The 24,481-nt window shown below is 36.7% G+C and overlaps 1 protein-coding gene across 2 annotated transcripts in view; it reads left to right on the top strand.

Moving 5' to 3' along the window:
• Positions 1-11,070, top strand: part of scn3b (sodium channel, voltage-gated, type III, beta) — a 51,386-nt gene extending 40,316 nt beyond the window's left edge. The window contains exon 6 of one of the 2 annotated variants that reach the window (XM_063038237.1): positions 4-11,070. The gene's annotated coding sequence lies outside the window, so the exon portion shown is untranslated. The remainder of the gene's footprint in view (positions 1-3) is intronic. The other variant, XM_063038238.1, reaches the window with a different exon arrangement.
• Positions 11,071-24,481: the final 13,411 nt, after the last annotated feature.

Below are 24,481 nucleotides of genomic sequence, written 5' to 3' on the forward strand. Positions count from 1 at the left end.
CAGATATTTTTGCCATGTAATAGGTTTAGAATATATATCCGGTACCTTGTCCACCTACTCAAGGTCATTGACTGCGATCCCCAGGAAGATCAGCCACGTGCATTGCAATGGACTGAAATGTTGAAAACTAGAAAAAAGAGCAAATGTATGGAATCCCTTGGATTGAACTCAATGCCATATTCTTTATTTACAACCAACAACCTGTAGGCAAATGATTAAAAGGAATCAAACTCTTCCTTTTACAGCACATTTTACAATATGTTCTTGTACATTCATTTGGAGTCTTTTAAATTTTATTTAGATGACCTTTTTACTTAATGGTTGAAGTATTTTTCTAAATCTACTATTTGTACAGATTTGATTCCCAGTTGACAAGTTTGCAAATGGAAATCAGGCCAACTGATTGTCTATTTGCTTTCCTTGTAAACAGGTTTGAATCATTAATGTACATAATCTACTAATGATATCCCACGGTTATAATTCTCAGTTCATGGTTTTTGGCTTTTGAAGGATATACTTCATTTTGCTATGAAAGGATAAAACTTGATTTCATCACAATTTGTTGTACAAAACCTTTTGCATTTGCTTATATTTAAAGGGAGACTATTTAATGACTGTAATATTTTAAACATTACGCAAAAAAACAGAAAGAAGGAGATTGTTCCATTCCTGGTGAAAAGTGTATTGTTGGTTTCCCTTTCAACCCCTTTGCAAGTTTGTAGAAGAGTGCTAAAATTTACTTACAAGCTTCATAATAGTGTATAGTGTCTTATACAGTGTTTGGATAAATTGAAATAAGAGTGTTATTTATATGTACCATATTTAAAATGTACACATTGAAATCGCACTGCCAAGTGTGGCTTTTGCATAATCAGTTCTATTCTGTGGGCTGGTACATCTAATTGCCACATTTCCTTAAATAGGGCTTTTAAAAAAGATTTTCTGATGTTTATCTTGATAATTAAACTTTTATGAATTAATGATGGAATTATAGCATACAACAGCAACCCTGTGGTAAAAAACAGTAACAGCTGAAGAAAGTAAAGGGCACAGAAATTATATTCAGTACATCTTCTGTTAAATCATTACTACAAACCTGATAGAAGAACAATTTTCCTTCAGTTTGTTGCAAGTCAAAAATCTGCACTCATTGAGGCAGTTCAACTCTTCCAACGCACTGGACTTGGTGCAGATAACTATTAATTACATCATGCCTATCAGCTTATAGTTTGAATTTAAGATCTTCCAGCTATCAACTCTGTATTTCAAGGATATTAACCACATTAATTTATGTCATTATTTTCCTTCAATAAAAACAGATAATACTCAGTAGGCCACACAGCATCTGTGGAAAGAGAAGAAATACAACCGTTTAGTCTGGGAGCCTTTCCTTTGTTTTCTAATGGCAGTCATTCAAATCCCCTTATTGCTCATAAAATGATAATCAAAGTATTAACCCATTCATGTTTTCTTCTTTTCTATTATCTCAATACATTTGTTTATTCTGTCTCGAGTTAAATACACTTTACACAGTATGGCCAGACATCGAAAATATTTGTTGAATAATCTAAATGCAGCACGCAGCAATTTATACAGAACACTTAAAAATCACTACAGATAATACAGAAAGAATACCGTTCATCTGCAATTTGATACTTGGAAAAGCAGGCATATCCTACAATAAAGTACAAAGTTAAAGGAAAAGTTAAATGAAAATACCCAGCAGATCAGACAGCATTTGTGAAGGAGACAATAGAATTAATAATTATCCTTCATTAGATCATTTTGGAGCCAAAAGAAGGTAGAATGTTCTAATATCTGATCAGACAGTTAATTTTCACCAGTACATAAAAAAAACAGATTTTGCTTAAGTCATATGGAATATTCTACATTCCTTCACTAGAGAGAATAAGCATTTAGTAATAAATGGTTATGAAACAACGAGAATATGTAAATTATTAAAGGGAGTTGAGAATTTACGTTGCACCAGCAGGCTATTTTTCTTTAATCTATGTCTTTTTATTTAAATTTGTGAAAACCCTGACTGGATGCCTCCTCTCCTTCACTTCATCTTACAAATAACAGTTGGTTATATCTCAAAAATCTCTGGCCAAACATGAATCCTTTCCCCTAACATTCAAGAACGAGTTGCCAAGCTAAAATTCTTTTACTCAAAATGATCCAGTGCTGACAGCGTTCTTTGCAAGTAATACTAGTTACAACTTCATGTATTTTACAAAATTATCCTGATTGTATGGATACAATTTATTTTCTAGTTCTGAATTAGAAAATGCTGATAACCATAGTAAAACTGAAAGACATTTTTGAACAACTAGTTACGAATTATTAGGGATTCCAGTTGTCACTTAAGTTCTCGGGCCAAACTTATGCAAAATCTTGTTAGTAGAGTCATAGAGTTATACAGCACGGAAACAAACTCTTCATCGCATGTCATCTACTGTATAATGACCAAGATGTCTCTTTGAGCTGTTCCCATTTGCCCTAGTATCATTTTTCCATCTTTGAAATGCATTTTAAATCTTTAAAATATCAAAGTCCTTTACAGGAAATTATGTGGAACTTGTCAATTACACAATTTCTCCTCTCAAAATGATTGAATAATATCAGTTAATACCCAATCGGAAATTATCATAAATTATTTTTTTCCAAATCCAGATTCAGCAGAATCACAGTACAATTACATAGAAACCTGCTCACTTCACAATGTTATAGAAATAATTATATGTCTATATAAGATTGAAAACAAGTATATAATCGAACAGATTTTTTTCAATATATTATTGCTTGTGAACTGCAGGTTGCAATGACATCTCTGCCACCAAAACAGATTTTGACTGAGACATTATTTTGTTGTAATTATTGTTTTGGGTTATAAATCCTTGGTTAACAGTTGTGTTTAAGCCATGGTCTGTCAGGTATTTTAGTCCCTAGAAATAATGAAGACTATGTAAAAAAAGGTTTGGAAGAATGGATTTGTCATGAAAAGATACACTGTTCCTTTTCTTTATCCTTTTCCCAGTGATAATTTTTTTGTTCTTCCACTAACCATTTTTATTGCTTTAATTTGACATTTTTTGTAGGTCAATGACTGCTATTTGAAAATTTCAAAGGAGTTCAAGAGCAAAAAAATTAGTTAATTCTACTCAAGATTAATTGCAGTGAAACCTAAATAATTAGCAAACATATGTAAGGAAGTGCCAATTGGAAATAGTATGTTTATTAAGATAACACGTTTGTACTGGAGAAAAGAACTTGTAAGCACTAAATACTGGTATCAACCTTGATTCCCAAGCTTGCAATCTCCATCATTTAAAAGGCTATAGCAGCAAGTCTTTGGAAACACTGCCATTTGGCACCTCTTTTCTAGACTACACATCATTTTGATTTGGACACATTTTCCCATTCTTCAATTGTTGCTGGATCAAAATTGTGGAAATCACTAACATCACACTTAAAGAGTATTTTCAGCGCAGGACTGTAATAGCTCAAAAAGGCGCTCACCTTAAGATATCCATGTTCCCTAAATGAATTAAGATAAAGATATTGGATGACTAGGAGTACAAAGAGGGATCCTCCTACCTTGTCCCAAAAAGGTCCTTTAACCCAGCTTCAGAACCCATTGGTTGAACGATAGGATAATATTTATTTCTCTTATTCCTATCCTACATCACTTAACTGTGCTGTTCGAAGGGGAGCTTAGCTCAATTTATAATCTGTTTACATAGTAAAGAAAAGCAAAGATCAATGAACAAAGCAACACACATCAAAGTTGCTGGTGAATGCAGCAGGCCAGGCAGCATCTCTAGGAAGAGGTACAGTCGACGTTTCAGGCCGAGACCCTTCGTCAGGACTAACTGATCAACGAACAAAGCCCAGTTTTTAGGACACATATCAGGGTGCCATTTTGGATGTTAAGTGAAGACCCAAAGAGAATTGTGTGTCTTTAATGTCAGAAAAGTATTGGCATTTAGCATAGGAAGGAAGAAAATAAATTATGAAAATATCTTTTCAGTGTGTATAGCTTATGACAATCAAAAGATTTAAACAATGAACATCCTCATTCACTACCAGTAGCATATTGAACTCTTCCATCAGTAATTATAGTCATTCAAGGCCTACTTCTCTCAACTCCAAAATAAAATTAAATTCATTAAATTTCAATTAAAATTATTTAGGAATTTATGAGGCATAAAATTAGAGTGCATCTTCTTTCTTTCCTGAAATTTAATGTTCATTATCTTAATATGTTAGCTTAAAACTATGTGCCTATCTTTTACAGAAACTTCATTTTGTAAGGCCAATATTGGAGCAAGTTAATGATAGAAGCCAAAACATGTATGGATTGGTTTAGACAAAAGGCAAATATTTTTTTCTGTATATAAAGCTATGTGATATGCTATAGATGATACAGTTGGAGTTAAAAGTTAAATTGTAGTCATAACTCACAGCAACAGGTACTGTTGAGTTAATTTGGTAGATAGTTGATAAAATTTATTTATAAAGCAGTGCAACTTATGAGTATTAGAGATAGAATGGATAAGAGGTATTCATTCTCCTGAGCAACTAAATGAATTATGAAGAGATAGAGATTTAAGAATCAGCACACAACTGTAATGAATCAAGAAGGTAATTCGACTTCCTGAGATACACACATCTAAATGAACTAAGATGAAGTCTTCACTGTCTAATACACCTTCACCACCTGAATGAACGTCAGTCACAGAAACATTTATCACATTCATAAAGTGCACTCAGTGTGATGCGATAGGAAGAAAGAATGAAGAGCAGAATTGGGCTGGCTTAGGTTGGACAGAATGAGCAAAATGCGGTAAGTGTCTATGATAAACTCAGAGAGGGAAAAGCTGCACCTTCTTTCATTGTTTAAGTTGCTGTAGCTGAAGGTCAGCTTATAAATAACGACAAAGAGTTCCTCATATGACAACCTAGTCTACCATAAACTACTTAATGACTGTCTTGGCTCTGAAAAGTAATGCAAACAGTGGGAATGGCGACAAAACAAGCAAAATTGTTTCAGACAACATACATCAAAGTTGCTGGTGAACGCAGCAGGCCAAGCAGCATCTATAGGAAGAGGCGCAGTCGACGTTTCAGGCCGAGACTCTTCGTCAGGACTAACAAAATTGTTTCAGAATTGTTTTATCAAAACATCCAGCAAAAAACTCTGTTTAACATTGTAGTCAACTGTTCAAAGATTTTTATGGCTATTTCTGTCAGGTTGAGTTAATTTAAAATGAACTGTAAAAATACGTTTTTCAAATAATATTTATAGTTTTGCTTTACAGCGTACATATGTGACTTAACCTGTAGTAGGGGCTTCATGAGATAAGATTTATAGCATTCCTCTACAGCTTTTAATTGAAATCAACTTCATTTGCACTCGCTTCTAAATATAGATTTTCTGTGAATGCATTACCATTGTCAGCACTATTAAGTAATGCCATAGAAACCACAGAAACTACAGCACAGAAACAGGCTTTTTGGCCCTTCTTGGCTGTGCTGAACCATTTTCTGCCTAGTCCCACTGACCTGCACACGGACCATATCCCTCCATACACCTCCCATCCATGTATCTGTCCAATTTATTCTTAAATGTTAAAAAAGAACCCGCATTTACCACCTCGTCTGGCAGCTCATTCCATACTCCCACCACTCTCTGTGTGAAGAAGCCCCCCCTAATGTTCCCTTTAAACTTTTCCCCCCTCACCCTAAACCCATGTCCTCTGGTTTTTTTCTCCCCTAGCCTCAGTGGAAAAAGCCTGCTTGCATTCACTCTATCTATACCCATCATAATTTTATATACCTCTATCAAATCTCCCCTCATTCTTCTACGCTTCAGGGAATAAAGTCCCAACCTATTCAACCTTTCTCTGTAACTGAGTTTCTCAAGTTCCAGCAACATCCTTGTAAACCTTCCCTGCACTCTTTCAACTAATGCCATTTGACTGTTGAAAAATGGAACAAAGTATTTAAAATCAGGAGAACGGCAAAGATCTCAGTTTACTTCGTAAATGCTTGCCACTTAAGGCACATTTCTGATCTGTTCAATACAGAATAAATGTGGTGGGAGGTACAGCTTTATCGAGATGAAGGGTGCACCTTTGTTAAGAATGTTATAAGGGAGACCTAGCAGTGTTCTGGAGCCAGGTTCCTTTAGCTGCACAAATGAATACCCAGATTTACTGGAAAGTACCTTCTAAAATTGTCATTCATCACCAGCAGCTACAGTTTTGAGATACAGTAAACCTGTTTGGCAGAGGGAGATGGTTGCCAAAAATCTAGGTAATGTTGCTTGTGCATAGGAGAAATTAAAGCAATACCGGTTGATAATCTTGAACATACAATATAGAAGGAATATATTAAGGATCTTTTCAAGGATTGTGAGCCAGTAGTTTAAACAGCAGCACTTAAAAGGATTGTTGAGAATTTTCCAACAGAGATGCACTGAGGTGAAATGTCGAGTTGTACCTATTTTGAGCCACAGATCTCAGTGCATGCTACAATTGCACAAAGCAAAACACGTGATTCATTCCATCGGGAATCACAATACTAGCCTTTGTATCCTATTCGTAAGCTCTACTAAAAACCTAGACTCCACCTCCAAACTATCCTTTGATCTATTTAATTATCTCACTTCACCATCCACTGCAGAAAATGCAATTGCAAAAAAACTGTCATATTTGATTAGTGGAAGTCCTGGACAAAGACATATTTTGGTTTTAGATTTTTACTTTACTCTTAAGAAAACTATGACTAATGCCATAATGTTCTTAAAATAATGATCAACTATCCAAATCACTTGAATGGAGTAAAATAAAACAGATTAAGTCTGTTTTGTCTCCATACTGTCATTGTATCACTCGATGTAATGTGTCAACCCTTGTGTATACTTAGACTATAATTGTACACTTTATTGATTTAAATCAGACCCCAAATGCTATATTATAATAAAAGTCATTTAAGAACAGATGCACCATGTTAAATTAAAACATACTGAAGATCAGAGGGACAAAGAGGATCAACCTTCTGTTGAAACCATCACCATCTCCTGGGTGATGTCAGAATTAAAAACTGATCACTATCATTTACTCACAAGGGACTGGAGTGGTGCTGTTTACTTTGCATGTTTCATTTATTGCTAAAAATTATACAAGTGTACAAGTATAAACTCCATGAAAGGATCAACTAGTTAATACATCTGTTTTACATTATCTATACACAAATATAAAATGGAGCACCTTCAATGTTGTTTCTCAAGAGGTAGCTATGAAGTCAGCTTCAGGCTGTGAGTAGATCAGGCATGACCTTATTGAATAGTGGAGCAGGTTGGCTGATTCCTGCTCTTGTTTCTTTTAAGTTTTTCAAGTTAAACAGCATGCAGCAGATTTTGATTTAGATAATATAAATTAAAAATGCATTTACCCACTTGAGAGAGTGATTTCGAGTCAAACCAATTTTGTAATTGATAATGTTGTGATTGGACTGCTGTGTGTGTCACAAATGAGCTTTTGCTTCTATCTTAACTTCTCAAAACCCACGCATCAGCCAGAGGATTCATACAAGACAGATGATTAACAGACATCCCACCCTGCAGAAACTCATTTCAGGGAGATAGCACCACCAATTTACGGGAGACTTCCGGGAGAGGTGGGATGTCTGCAATAGAGTAGCTCCTTAGCAGCTGGCCAGCTAGTTTAAATAATGTTAGCTATGCTAGTGAATGAATGACACCTGTTAAACTCACCTCAACATGTCTTTTACAGTCTTAACCCACCATGGGCAATAGAAAAGTCACTGTTGCAAACAGTGCAGCAAGCAACACTGTCATTATTTTGACCCCTGTTAGGCAGGGGTACACTTTAGTGTAGTCTGGGGTGACGTACGTTTTATATTCTTTTTGGAATACTCTGCCATGGCTTTTCCGCTCGCTCTCAAAAAAATTGATTTCCGGGATATTGTATATAATTTCCGGGCATCAGGGAGCCGCTATCAATATGCGGGAGACTCCCGGAACTTCCGGGAGAGGTAGGATGTCTGGATTAAATACCTCTAAGAAGAATATAACATAACATTCGAGAAACCTAACAAGAAATGTAACAATGTTTCTTACTTTGAATACTCAAAATATAATTCATTTGACCCAAAATCAATTTTGCTTTTTCTTTAAAATCTCTGCTGTGTACAATTGACAATAGTATCACACTAATTTATGTTACATTACACGCTTATCATTTAATGGACCATTTTCCCTTAATTTGATCCCAGTATGGTTTATGTGGAATGCAATTTTATCTATCATGCCTGTAGTCCAAAGGTGCAGGATATAATTTCCTTGGGTTAATCAGGGAAGAGCAGAGATGGAGTAGCACAAAATTCCAGGTAATGAATCTTCACCCCAATCCTATTTGAAATGAAGAATACAATTAGAAAATGTAACTCTGTTTATACGTCATGAAAGTGGAGCTTGAGCAATTTAGGATTAACATCAGAGTTGATATTATTATTTCGAAACCACCTGGAGGGATTTAGTGCACATACAGTACCAGAAATGGTGTTCCAATGATGCTTGCCACTGACTTCAAAGAAAGCAGATCCCTGTGATTTGAACTGTACCTTTTCCAATGTTTGTTGTTAAGAGGCAGAATTAGAAGATCAATGTTATCCAGCATAAATGGCTGCACAGCCTCCTTAATGGGAATCATATTGAAGAATTTTCACAGAAAGTAAGCCAGTGTTTTAAGGCACAAATTTAACTAATATTGTACGTATTTTAGAGAACAAAAAAGATTAGCTCATACCCAAGATTAAAGCGGAACTTGAAATATAAAATGTAATTTAAAACTGTTAGTTCAAAATGCTTATCTGTTGAAAACTTTGAGGGAGTTAAAATCACACATGTAAAATTGGTTTTATTAGCAGCACACAAATTTCAAAGCAACAAGATAATCTGGCATGCTAAGAAAACATTTATAAATTGTGCATCAAAGAACAGTACCCTTGAGGTAATTTTCTTTAGTCTTCCTTAGCTCTGTAATTCTTGTCAATCAGAATGGAAAAGGCTGCAAAACAGTACATCCTTTAATATGCGTTCACTGACAATAGATTCTAATCTTCCATACATTTACACTCCAGATTCAGAGTGAATGCTGACAATTTTGCTATCAATATACTATATCTGCAAAATGCAAGCCATGATATATGGCTGAACAAGATTTTTAATCCAATTTTAAGCATCATTACTGCTTGCTGGGTGTATGTTAAGTGCCAAATGCATGTTAATTTTGACAGGTTCACCCTGATGCAGATAGAAGGATTAATAAAACAAATGAGGTGTTGATTTATTACTATGTCATTCTAACCTGTTAACACCTAGAGTGAACTTTGCTTAAATATTACATTCATTTGTCAATGACTCACAGTAACATTTGTAAGAATTTTCTGTCATAGTTGACAACTGTGGTTGTGCTAAATACAATGAGTTGAAGTTTTCTATCCTTACACTGAGTAGTGGTAGAAAAGTGCAGCCTGTTTTAATATATATTCATTTAACATATGCTTTGCTACATTATAGACATTTTTAAAAATGTTCCAATAGTAAAGTAATTTAGAACTGCAAATCTGGTCACTTTTGCCAAATGATTTGTTTTAATTGTGACTTCATTAAGATACGTGAATTTTAGATTACCGTTATACTAATGTGAAGGAATTGCTCTGATAAGCACTTGATTAAATGTCATAGTATTCATCAGCTCATTCATCAGGCTAATGATGAAGTAAACATATGTAGCTTTAGTAAAACTTGCTTGATCCTCACATTTTCAATTATTGTAATATCTGGCTTTGATAACATTTATTCACCTGTTCATCTGTGGGTATGTTGTATTTAGTACTCTGAAACATCCACTATAGTATACTGTATATCTTTTTTCTAAAGCATAATCAACCTTTCTCATAAAAACTTTTGTAAAGAGATGGAATTTATGTTTTCTCTTGCATCTTTTCAATTATCTTGATTTAGTCCTACCTATATTTTTTTGTAAAAGAAAGTTAACAGCTTTTCAAGCAAATTTCTCCCCAACTTCTGGAATTCATTATCCTCCCTCCAACCCCAAATACACATGCAAAAAAAAAAAGAATGGATACAGAGGTCAAAAATAGTTCTTAGTAATGCCACTGTAGCAAATTAAATAACAATGTATAAACAGTGTAAATCTGGATAAAGACTATAATTTACCTTTTAAATCTGAACTAGTATCTATCCAAGTATCAATGTTCTAACTATATGCTAAGTGTCTTTGTGGACTGATGAAAGTCTTCCTGTTTCACTCTCTGCCCACATGGATAGAAAACTGCAAAAGCATTGGAATAGCTCACAAAAGCATCAATAATGTTGTGATAGTTCTTAAATTGCCCATTCCCTAGTTTACTTAACTGCATCATGCTTTTGTGGGTTGCTATAGAAAGTAAAAGTTGGGACCAATCTCATCTCACAAATGAATTTTTAAATTGAAGTTTTAATGGTTTCTGTATGTAGTATATATTCCTACTGTTTTGCTGTGCTCGGTCTAATCACCATTGATGCCAGAATAAGTAGATCAGTCATTAACTGGAAAATGGTGCCTTTGGTCATCAGCTCAGGCATTTGGAGAAAATGTGGCTGAACACATAATTGGAAGCAAGTTTATATCTTATTCAGAATTATCCAACTACTTAAATGGCTAGATATCATGTTCAGTAAAACATACAAGTTTTTAAAGCAAATATATTAAACAGATGCAAATATCTATGTAAAGATTGGAATAAATAACTGATAATGGGATTAGAACATGTATAACCAAATTCAAACCTATATTCCTTCTAGATTCAAAGAAATCATTGTAACATTTCTTTGTATTTTAGCACTGACCTATGATCATTATTCTGGCACAATGCTGTTTTCTAGGTTCTCAAAATGGTCACATTTGATATGATTCACAAGATGTATTATGGAACACATATTTATATTGTGTCTTTCAGCAAAATAAATCTCTTTATGGCTTTAAAATATGACTGTTTCTTTAGGAGCACAGATCCATGCTTTTCCAATAATATCCCAAGGAAACGCAATGTTGCATGTGGTTCAGTAAGCGTATGCAATAGATAATACTTGGCACAAGCATGTGCTCGTAGTGGTGTATGCAGAGATGTCCCAGAAGGCTCTTGCATTTGGATGATTTGGACTTCAACGTTGGGGGCCATGATAAAGACAGTAACTTCATAACTGGCTTAGGTAAGTTCTAATTTAGAGGAAGTTATCACGGGACTTGTTAGGTGGGCACAGAGAAGTGCAAAGTGAAAAAGAGAACCTTGGGAAGGTCAAACAAGCCAAGACACAGTTGGATGAAAGTTGAGGGGAGATGTCAGAGGAAAGTTTTTACACAGAGTGCCCTGTAAGGGGTGGTGGTAGAGACTGATACATCAGTGACATTTAGGAGACTTGGATAGGCACATGGATGAAAGAAAAATGGAGGGGTATGGGCAACGTAGAAGGGAAGAACTAGACTGGTCATGGAGAAGGTTAAAAGGTCAGTACGACATGGTGTACTGTCCTATGCTCCACCCCTGTACTATGAATTGAGGTATTCTTAGAATCCACAACCAAAGACAAATAAGGAAGTTCAGAAAGAGTAAGGTGCAGTTTCCTTTATTAACTTAAGTACAGAATGCATGCATAGAGAGGTGATGCTGGAAGAGAAGGAAAAAGCCCATGGCTGGTGTACTGGATCTTGTTCCTTCCCAGATAATCTTATGGGAATGAGGAAGGAATGCACCTCAACTCAACAATAGCTGCTATTTTTCAGTTTGGTGGAAGACTTAAATTGGAATTTCCCTTGTTGAATACCAGCATCACTTCAGAGTTTGGTAAATGTTAATGACCAGGACATAATTTCAAATTTTGCAATTTAAAACATTCAGGTGTAAGAATCAGTGAAGTAATCAGTGAACATAGAACAGTACAGCACAGGAACAGGCCTTTTGACCGACAGTGATGGACTTCATTAGGACTCTGTCAGCATAGAAAAGTGAAATTCAATTCTAAAATGTAGGAAGTGATACAGTTTTGTACGAGGAATAAAGAAACTCAATAGCGAGTTCTATAGATATGCAAGAAATGACTCTTATGGAGTTGGCAGGTCAGATAACAATAAAACTAATGAAACGTACGATCCTAAAACTATAGATAGAGCATTCAATACAAAAGCCAACACCAATTGGAATCTGGAGAAGAACTCTCTCCTGAGTTACATGTATTAAATTTGCAGGAAAGCAACAGCTACACCATGTATTCCACATATTACGAAGGATGAACTTCTACCCTAATTTGTGCCTGTTTCCAAACAGCATACTTCAGAAATGGCTATTAAGATTTGTATTATATGGTGCCTTCTATGCCTCTTTCAGATCATTCCAAAGTACAGCCAGTTAAAATTTGTTTGTCTGTAGCCAATCTTGTATTTTAATAAGCTCCTCCCATCAACAATGGGATACCAGGATACATGTTTTTGCAAAGCAGAGCAAGGACCAAATTTAACTTCACCCTTCTTTACAAAACATTATTGTCAGCTCTTTTATAGCTTTCTGATAAAGCAGAAAAAGCCTGATGAAAAATGCAACCGCTCCAGCAGAGTAATACCCTTGCTACTGCATTGTGCTGAAGTTGTCAGGAATGTGTCAAACCACAACCTGCTGATTCAGAACATCAGTGACTTCAGACACAGCTAGATGAAGAGTTTCAGGGTGAAGGATAATAATTACATAAATAGACTTGAAAAGATGAGGATTTCCTTAGGAGCATTAAAAGTAGGTACGTCTGCAGCTCTTGGCTTGTCTCATTGAATTCTACCACTCTGAGGTTGGAGATCTTTCTCTATGAACTCCCACAATTCTGGAGAATAAAAACAGCAGAAGGATTCAAGATTCAAGATTGTTTAATGTTGTTTCCTTTACACAAGTGTAAAGAAGAAATAATTGTTCCTCCAGATCTGATGCGATGCAAAAAAAATACAAAACATAAAGAACACAATAATAATAAAACAAAATATAAATACTTAAGATAGCTTATGTAAACACATAAGACAGACTGTATGTCCATAAAGTGATGCTTAGGTCTGTACATAAGGTGACTGACAGGAAATAATAAAGTAGTGATGGTCGGAAGCATGGAAGGGTTAGTTAGTGGGTGGAGGTGTTAATCACCCTTACTGCTTGGGGGAAGTAACTTTTTTGAGTCTGGATGCTACCATAGTCTCCTCCCTTATGGGACTGGGACAAACAGTCCATGAGCAGGGATCCTTCACGATATTACTGGCCCTTTTCCAGAATGCCATAGTCTCGATCATAAACATCCATCTCTTTGGCATCTATCTGAAACTTAATTAGATAATTCACAACTTTGCATCATATTATAATTCCACATTGAGCTGTGGACCACATACTGTGCTCTCAGCATAGTCAATGGCATTCTCCTTCAGAACTCAGTCACTGTTGAAACATTTTTATCTTTTCCCACTCGTAGTCAGTCTCCCTAATTTTATTTATCTTAAATTGAACATGATCCAAAGCTCTGCAGATCATGCCAAAATATACCGTATTCCATAAAGCCCACGTTTGCTGATCTACATCTGTGCCAAGCAGCAACAGGTTCTAGCCTTGTTTTCAAATTTCTTCACAGCCATAGAAGCATACTGCACAGAAATGGATCTTATCTGTCCACCTCGTCCACACTAACCATGATGTCTATCTACATTAATCCCATTCGTCTGCATTAGGCCCGTACCTCTCCACTCCTTTCCTATCCATCTAAACACCTATTAAATGCATCTGCTACTGCCAGTTTCACTTACAGCTTATTCCATATAACCAATACTCTGTTTAAATTAAATATACAAACCTGTAGATTTCATTTTAATTTCTCCCCTCTCACCTTAAACCTGTGCCCTCCAACTTAGGAAGAAGACTCTAATTTTCTATCTTATCTATACTCTCCTAAATTTTATAAACCTCAGTAGGGTCATTCATCAGCCTCCTACATTCTAGTAAGAATAAACCCAGCCCATCCAGTCTCGCCTTATATATCAAACCCTTTCATCCCAGACAACGCTCTGATGAAACTCTTTTGCATCTTCTCTAGTGCTACTGTATCCTTCCTGTACTGTTGGAACTAAAATTGTGCACAATACCCTAAGTACAGTCTGAAAAATGCTTTGTGTAGCTGCAAAGTGACGTAACAACACTTATACTCAGTGTCTTGGTCTATGAGGATAAGCATACCAAACCAAGTTCAGGTTTATCATCATACATGCCTTTTCCACTACCCTATTCACCCATGTCATCACTTTTAGGGAGCTATGAACTTGACAAACAAAATATCTGTGCACATCAGTTCTCTGAAGATCCCTGCTATTTACTCCACATGTACTACCAAAATATTGATTTTCCAAAGTGCATGACCTCACAATTGATTGAATTAAATTCAAATTGTCATCACCTGCCCAACTTTCCAGATGATCTATGTCCCACTGTATCCTTAGATAATCTTTTTCATTGTCTATAACTCTACAAATTTTATATCACCTGCAAAATAATCAGACTATCGACATTCTGATCCAAGACACTTATTACAAACAATAAAAGATCCCAGCACCAATCCCTGTAAAAACTTATTTTGCAGATGATATCAAAAAGGCATATATGTACAGACAGATATAAACTCAATATTTTGCCATTGCCATTTTCTACAGACTTGTAGTCAAAAGAAAATACCCTTCCACCATTACCCTCTGTCTCCTATCACCAAACCAACTTTGGATCCAATTTGTCAACAAGCCTCAGATCCCTTGCATCTTAACTTTATGAATCAGCCTCCTAAGTGGGACCTTGTCAAAAGTCTTACTAAAATCTACATAAACCTCATCTACCACTCTTCCTTCATCAATTTTCTTAGCTAACTCCTTAAAAAATGCAACCAGTTCAATCAGTCTACATCCAAACCTTTCTCCAGACCCATAGCCTACTGATAAGTGCTTCTGAAGTTCTGGCATTTGATTATTCTTAAGTGTAACTGCTCTATATTGTTATGCCTTCTAGTGACAAAACTCTAAAGTCAAAGAATGAAAATCTAAAAAAAAACTGCAGATGCTGGAAATCTGAAATAAAGCCAAAAAGTGCTAGAACACATGGGAGGATGGGAAGCAACTGTAAGATGAAAAACAGAGTCAATGTTTCATGTCCAAGATGCTCATCCTTGATCTGACAAACAGATTGAAAGTTAACTGTTTCTCTTTTCACAAATGCTGTCTACCTGTTGAGTGTTTCCATGCATTTACTACTTTTATTACTCTAAAGTCCTGGATTCATTTCCTTTTACTATTACTCTACCTCTGCTTCCCTTGAGTTAGTCTGCAAAACTTGCCTCCCAGACTTAATGTTTCCAAATATAGTCCAACGTTAAGCATTATTTTGAAAATTCCTTTGAAGTGTTATGGGAATATTTTGCTGTTTCAGGCTAAATAAAGGCATGTGCTTAAGGTGAGAGTGGGTAAGTTAAAAGGAACTGTATGGGGATTTTTTTTTTACACAGAGTGTGATGGGTCTCAGATTGCGTCCACATTTTGGAGCGGGAGGGGGAGCAGCCAGATGTCTTGGTACATATTGGTACCAATGACATAGGGAGGAAAAGCAATGAGGTCCCAAAAAGAGAATTTAGAGAGCTAGGTAGAAAGCTGAGAAGCAGGACCTCCAGGGTAGTAATTTCTGATTGCTGCCTGTGCCACATGCCAATGAGGGTAAAAACAGGATGACTTGGCAGATAAATGCATGGCTGAGAAGCTGGTGCAGAGGGGCAGGGCTTCAGGTTCTTGGATAATTGGGATCTCTTCTGGGGGAGGTATGACCTGTTCAAAAGTGACAGGTTGCACCTGAACCCAAGGGGGATCAATATTCTTGCGGGCAGGTTTGTTGGAGATGTTGGGGAAGGTTTAAACTAACTTGGCAGGGGGTTGGGAACCAGAGTGAAGGGACTCAGGATAGGATGGATGGTAAAAAAGTATGATTGTGAGGAAGGGCAGGCAGGTGATGGGGCTTAGTTGCAATCAACAGGCTGAGTATCTTCACTAGTTGGCATATCTTGCTCCTATACATCCTCTCATCTCCATCTGAGATTCTACCAACAATGGTTGTATCATCAGCAAATTTATAGATGGTATTTGAGCTATGCCTAGCCACACAGTCATGTGTATATACAGAGTAGAACAGTGGGCTAAGCACACACCCCTGAGGTGTGCCAGTGTTGATCGTCAGCAAGGAGGAGATGTTATCACTAATCCGCACAGATTGTGGTCTTCCAGTTAGGAAGTCGAGGATCCAATTGCAGAGGGAGCTACAGAGGCCCAGGTTCTGTAACTTCTCAATCAGGATTGTGAGAATGATGGTGTTAAATGCTAAACTATAGTCGATGAACAGCATCCTGGCATAGGTGGTTGTATTGTCCAGGTGTTCTAAGGTTATGTGGAGAGCCATTGAGATTGCATCTGCCATTGACCTATTGTGGCTTTAGGCAAATTGCAGTGGGTCCAGGTCCTTGCTGAGGCAGGAGTTCAGTCTAGTCATGACCAACCTCTCAAAGCATTTCATCACTGTCGATGTGAGTGCTACCGGACAATAGTCACTAAGGCAGCTCACATTATTCTTCTTAGGCACTGGTATAATTGTTGTCTTCTCGAAGCAAGTGGGAACTTCTACCCATAGCAGTGAGAGGTTGAAAATGTCCTTGAATACTCCCGCCAGTTGGTTGGCACAAGTCTTCAGAGCCTCACTAGGTACTCCATCAGGACCTTCTGCCTTGCGAGGGTTCACCCTCTTTAAAGGCAGCCTAACATCGGCCTCTGAGACGGAGATCACAGGGTCACCGGGTACAGCAGGGATCTTCACAGCTGTAGTTATATTCTCCCTTTCAAAGCTGTGCAGAGCTGATAGAGACCTATCCACACAGACTCAAGGCTATAATTGCTGCCAGAGGTGCATCTATTAACTACTGACTTGAAGGGCGTGAATACTTGTCCAATCAATTATTTTACGTTTTATATTTGTAATTAGCTTAGATCACTTTGTAGAGATCTGCTTTCACTCTGACATGTAAAAGACTTTTTCTGCTGATCAGTGTCATAAAAGCCAAATTAAATCCACTATGATTCAATGTTGTAAAACAATAAAACATGAAAACTTCCAGGTGGGGGAGGGGGTGTGTGGGTTGTATACCTTTCATAGGCACTGTATGTTTCAGACATAAATATTTAGGCATACAAAGGTCTGATGGTGATTGGCCAGGAAGCTGTTTGGAATGAAGAAATATAAATCTTAGGTAAGACTTGAACTATGGGAGTGTGTTTTATTGGAGCAACACAAGTACTGAGCCAATCCATATGAAAAGTCAAGGACCATATAGCCATTGCCAGAAAGTCTGAAACGAGTACAAGAGGGAGCAGCGGTTAGAAAGGTTCCTTAAAGTTAGTTAATAATTATAGCTGCTTTTCAAACCAATGTTTCACATTAACACAGCTCTTTTAGCTTATACATATATTCAGTACCTAGTCTTTCAAAGGTAAATTGCAGAATCACAAACTTACAGCATGGGTCAGCAACTCCACCTACCAGAAACTGCTAGAGGATTTACTGCTACATATTAATCTGGATAATTACTACCAGTATTTATAAAACATCAGATGTCCAAAATAGTTTATTTGATTTCATTTTAAACTTCAGTTCAATAAAATTCTAATAATACATTTTTATATGACCTGGAGTAAATGTTGAAAATCAGCAGATTTTGTAATTTTTTTAAAATACAAAATACCTTCTCAAGTTCATATTTTTCTATTAATCCGAATGCTTGTGCTTTCACAGATTCCATTATCCACTGTTGTTTGATAGCTATACTTTTGGTTTGCTTAGGGTCAGACGTTCATCAATTCAATTAGATCAATGATGATTTAAAATTTATTTTTAATAATATTAAAATATTGCACTTCCATGAACCATCTTACATAACCACCACTATAAGCATTGTTGCACTACCAGTCATGGGAAACTTCGCCAGCACCTTGACAAATTTGCATCCATATTATGGACAAACAAACCCATAATGAGCTATGTAAAAAAAGACAATTGATATCCCAAAATTTATACTGAATCATATCTTAATAGATTGGTTCTATTATTCCCCATCATTATTGTGTCATAATTTCCTGTATGCAAAACCATGGAAGAACCTCTAGTCTAAATTAAAGTGACCCAAGAAGTTCTTGGCATCATCTGTTGTGACTCTGCAGGTGGTAGATTAATGCAGATTTTAAACTAACAGAGGTAGTGAAACAGTCATTTAAAAAAATCAAGTAATTCCAAAAACTGACACTGTTAAGTGCTGTGGAAACTTAGCAGTTATATCTGGTGTCTGAAAAAAAGGTAAATATTTCTGATACTAATCAGTATTAGTGATATTTTAATGCATATGGAAAGGCTTTCTTTGGGATTTATACACAGTTTAAAGCCAGAATGCCTTTCACTATCCAGGCAGACATAGAGTAAAATTCTTTCTCCACATATATCTGGTGGTCAGGAAGTGTACTGACCAATATAATATTTTATATCCTTTGCTGCTATGCCACTAGTAATCAGCTTTGCAGCAAAAAAAACATTTTTATTAAATTAAATTCACTTACTGTTGGGGCAGTGGATCTAGTTATTGATATCATCTATTATCGGTGAGATGAAACCTGTCCTACAACACAAATCAAAGAATGATTCTATTAAGTTGCCATATATTATTCTTTATCACGTGTTGCATCATATCCGTTTTGGAAAATTACTTCCAGCAATGATATAGTAATAGGGCAATGAAAATGATGACAGACAGGAAAAGCCTCGAAAAATGCAGAGAAAGCACAGGTTGAGAATTGTTCATTATGCACAACTGGTTTACACTTTTTTTTAACATTCCACATTAGCTTCTTTGTAATTCTCTTTATCAAATTCTCATCAACATACCCTTCTTTTCCCTTCCCCCCGCCATGATTATCTTATTAAAAGCATCCTTAGCCACTCCCTGCTGTTGCAAATTCCACTTTCTATACAGTCTCTGAGAAATCTCTCTTGAACCGTCCGCACATTATTTTCATTCAGGTGATATGGTGATTTTTTTTCTTCCATATCGACTGTAAGCCAGTATCAATTGCTGAATAAATGCAGCACTGAATATTAGTCATCATTAAAAAACAAACCAAAAGATTCTTACAAATTAAAGGGAAATACTACAACATGGTTTTCTGAAAAGGAAATTCATTGTAAGTGATATTAGAATGAAAAAACCTTAAAAAGATAATTGTTGATCTTGCCTTTGCTGACCTTATGAAAGCAATGAAATAAAGCTCATTAATATGTTGTTATATTGGTGACCTGCTGTCAATTATCCTTCAATTTCCTTTAAAAACCTGCCCCCAGTGTTCTTTCAAGCAGTTTATATTAGATAAAAAAATAATGTAAGTTAAGTCATCATGAGCAATACACAGCATATTGATCAATTTTATTTATATATGCTGCCTTTCGTTTGAAGCTATTGCAGTCTATCTAAACTGCAATTTTTAAGCATAAATAATCTTAAATTTTGAATAAGCAGTTCTGTGGCCACAGTGCAAATTTTGTTAAGATCTTTAGTTCCAAATGAGACTATAATAAGGCAATTAGTAGTATAACATTTTGTTCAATTTAATGACTTGAGTTAGAAATGGTCCTCTCTATTCTAATTCTCCAGAGGTGGCTTGCTATTGGATTGTACCAATTGGAGACTTAATGCATAACAAAGTTTTGAAGGGACAAAAGGGAGAACTTTTCCTTCGATTAGCAGTCCTAAATGTTACGAAATTCAGCACCTCTTCAAACCACGTACAGCCATCAGTCAACACCCATGAATATATTTAGTGGTAGTTACCAAACACAAATTTCTTGACGGAAGTAAGACAAGAACAACGATTTAGAAGGAAGTAAGATGGACTAGGTTCATTCCATATGATCAGGACACTGTTTTTTGAGGCCTGATAATAATTTTCTCTGCCGTTTTCTGAAACTATGACAAATTGACCCATTTGGACTTCCAAACAGCCAGGTTGAAATTTTGATTCTGAGGATAGTGAGAATATTTGTGGCAAAACATGATATCTTGAGTTTTAAAATAGTGACCGAAAATGTTGTTGGTCAGGCAGCATCTGTGGCAGTGAAACAGAATCAACATTTAGGGTCAACAACCTACCTTAAGAACTAGGAAGTTATAAAACAGGCATGGTTTTAAGTTGCAGTAAAGAGTACAAAGGGAATATCAGTGATAGTGGAGAGCTAAAGAGACTGAATAACACCAACCGTAGTGGTCCAGGTGAAGGCAGTTTTGTTAGTTTCAGCTAATCTCTTACGAGAATAAAGGACAGTGAAGAGAAAATATATGCTCCATCTGAAAGATGCAGAACACCCACAGTTACTGGAAATCTAAAGTAATTCAAAATGCTGGAATTCAAGCAGTACGGGCAGTAACAGTGGGTTGGGGGGTGGGGGTGAACTGAGTTAATATCGTTCAATTCAAATGTTGTCCTGAGGGCTGTACCAATCAGAGGGTAAGATGCTGTCCTTAAACTTTGATTAAATAGTGTAAGAGGCCAAAGACAGAGTGGTCAGAGTGCAATTAAGTAGAATTAAAGCAACACACAAAATGCTGGAAGAACTCAGCAGGTCAGGCAGCATCTATGGAAAAGAATATAGTTGATGTTTCGGGCTGAGACCCTTTATCAGGACTGGAGGAAAAAAAGGAGGGAAAAGGGAATGGTGAAGGGGGGCATTACCGGAATTTTGAGAAGGCGATGTTCATGCCATCAGGTTGGAGGCTACCCAGACAGGATATAAGGTGTTGCTCCTCCAAACTGAGTGTGGCCTCATCATGACAGTAGAGGAAGCGGTGGATAGACATGTCGGAATGGGAATGGCAAGTGGAATTAAAATGGGTGGCCATTGGGAGATCCCGCTTTTTCTGGCGGACAGAGCGTAAGTGCTCAGTGAAGCAGTCTCCCAATCTGGACAGGCCACACTGGGAGCACTGGATACAGTAGATAACCCCAACAGACTCAAGGGTGATGTGTTGCCTCAGCTGGAAAAACTGTTTGGGTTCCTGAATGGTAGTGCAGGAGGAGGTGTAGCATTTGTTCTGCTTACAAGTATTAATGCCAGGAGGGAGATCAGTGGGGAGGGATCATCTAACCATCCTTCCAGGTGAGGCGACACTTCACCTGTGAGTCTGTTGGAGTCATCTACTGCATCCAATGCTCCCATGTGGCCTCCTGCATATTGGTGAGACGCGACGTAGATTGGGAAATCCCTTCGCCCTACACTCTGACTGCCAGAGAATGCAGGATCTCCCAGTGGCCACCCATTTTAATTCCACTTCCCATTCCCTTATGTCAGTCCATGGCCTCCTCTATTGCCGCGATGAGGCCACACTCAGGTTGGAGGAGCAACACCTTGTATTCCTACTGGGTAGCCTTCAACCTGATGGCATGAACATAGATTTCTCAAACTTCCGGTAATGCACCCCCCCCCCCCCCCGCCACTTCACCATTCCCATTTCCCTCTCTCACCTTATCTCCTTACCTGCCCATCACCTCCCTCTGGTGCTCCTACCCCTTTCTTTCTTCCATGGCCTTCTGTCCTCTCCTATCAGATTCCCTCTTCTCCAGCCCTGAAACTCTTTCACCAATCAATTCCCCAGCTTTTTACTTCACCAAGTTTCACCTATCACCTTGTGCTTCTTCCTCCCCTCTCCCTGCCTTCTACCTCATCTTTTTTACTCCAGTTTTGATTAAGGGTTTCAGCCCAAAACATCCACAATACTCTTTTCCGCAGATGCTGCCTGGCCTGTTGAGTTCGTCCAGCATTTTGTGTGTGTTGTTTGGATTTCCAGCATCTGCAGATTTTCTTTTGCTTGAGTAGAATTATAGTGGCAGGCAACTGAAGGGGCGGATTAGTGGAAATAGAAGAGTTAACAAAACAGTCATGAAGGGACTGATTCCTTCAAAATACCAAAAGGAGTAGAAAGGGGATAATGTGCCAGTGGCATATTGTGCATAGTGACAGAAATCAGAGGATAGAGAAGCTGCTGGAATTGACAGCAAGAAGATTGTGCTGTGTTGGAGGAGAGACAAAAGTGTATTAAATGGAACAGATGCATCAGTCGACATTGGAAAATTTGTCATGGTTAATGAAAAAGGAAGCTATCTAGGAAGAACATGGGTGAACAGAACAGGTAAAACTGGTAGAAAACAATAGAGTCCTAACTGGAAGCAGGGTGGGAGAGATCTAATTCTGGGAGTTCATGAGAACATATTTGGAAGTAAGAGATTGCTTAAATTAAACAAATTGTACCAGTGACCAAAGTAAAGTTTAAACTAAATTTTCTAATTTTAATTTTGTAATGGGCAGCCAAGTTCTCCAGAGTTGATGAATGATATAGGATGGTAATGGATCACTTAAAGCTGACTGAAAAAAAAATACTTCAAGATTGAAATATAAAACTGATCTTGGTATCTGAAACCTTGCATTTTTGCAAAAAAAAACAATAATAGTAAGTTGATAGGTTTCACTTGGAAATCAGATTTTCTCATTTAATGTTTAGGACATTATCTGAGACACTAGCCCTATGCTGTAATGAGAATAATTTTCATAGACCATCTGATTATTTTTAATGTCACCTGAAACCTAAAGGATGGCTTGTATGTCATATCCAGCATGAATATCTGCAAAAGTGAGTAGTTACACGAGACAAATGCATGAGGAAGTGCATAGTGAACTTGCACCGAAGAAATCAGTCAGGAGAGGACATGAAATGATTAATGTGGTCCAGAAAATGAGGTAGCCTTTTAGATCAAACTATTTTATGGAACAATCCACAAAAATTTAAATCTAACTGTTAAAGAAACAGTCAAGCACAGAATTTGGATTGGTGCATTTGAAGTGTAAGGAGATTCATAATTGGCAAGAATGTTCACAAGATGGAGATAGATGAACAAATAGATAAAGGGAGTTCTGCTGATTGTTAGACTCAAACTTCCAGGATAGTATATTATTATTTTCGATTGACTCTTTTGTTTCTTGAAATGTGTGCTTAGAAAACTTAACCAGTGTATTAGCAACAGAATTAGAAGGTATCATGTAGAAGGATAAGAAATAACTTCCCTTCATACCCATCACTGGGCCAAAGTTGGGTTCTAACGATCAGACAAATTAGATATTGCAGAATTTGATATCAAAGCTTTGGCTGGAACTTCAAGTTGATGAACTGAACTGCATTTAGATTTTGACTTTATAAGATGGTGCTTAATAAGGAATGATTACATGGATTAATTTTATTTCTCAAGTGATATCAAAGAATAATTTACGTTTTGAAGTTGTTGAAATATAATATTGAAACATAACTCCCTTTTTTGGCATGTTGGCATTTTCTGGAAGGTTGCTGTCTATGTTAAGTCTATACAAGTAAAGAAGCCCAGTTAAAACTTCTATATTCAAGATCTCCAGGACATGCTATCAAATGAAGGAATACCAAAGCTTTTGTATGAAGCAAAAGAAAAATACTTATATAAAGTCTCAAGACCTTGAACAAAATGGGTCTCCCGATGATTGGTTGATATTTTTGATCATTTCTGGGTTAGTCTCAGGACAGAAGGGCTGAATACACTGCATACATGTACAAATATATGTTGGGGATTTAGGAAAATGTGATTTTCTAAACAAGGTTGAAATAAGGTTGTAATTCTCAGCTGTTCATTGTAAAATGCTGTTCAAATAATAGTATGTGCATTAAGTTCCATTTATGCTGAAATAAACATAGCAATCAATATGTAAACATGAAATTTTTGAGATGTTTATGTGTTAAGCAGGGATCAGTCTCACAAGACTTGCAGCGACCTCTTATGTTCAGACCACAAAAAAAAATTACAGGGGCAAAGACCCACTAGTCCAGGCAACCTTCTCATGAAATTCTGGGCTGTAATTTCAGGTACTCTCATAGCTTCCCTTGTATTCCTTTGAGTATCCTGTAGACTTGTGGGATATTCACAGTATGTCTGTAATACCAATTCCCAGATATATATGCACGAAGGTTAGAAAAAAAACTTTAAGTAGAATGTTAAAATATAGATTGGACCACTGGAATCTGCTTAGAAGGCAACATTAATTTAAACATGTGACTTTTTGCACTATTGTTAATTCCTGTGGTACTTTTCCCCCCAAATAACTCAGAAGCGACTACATAAAATGGAATAAGATCCTACAAATGTGATTGAATAGCCGAAAAAGAAGACTTCATCTGAGATGG

This window comes from Mobula hypostoma, chromosome X2, assembly GCF_963921235.1.
Source record: "Mobula hypostoma chromosome X2, sMobHyp1.1, whole genome shotgun sequence".
NCBI lineage: Eukaryota > Metazoa > Chordata > Chondrichthyes > Myliobatiformes > Myliobatidae > Mobula > Mobula hypostoma.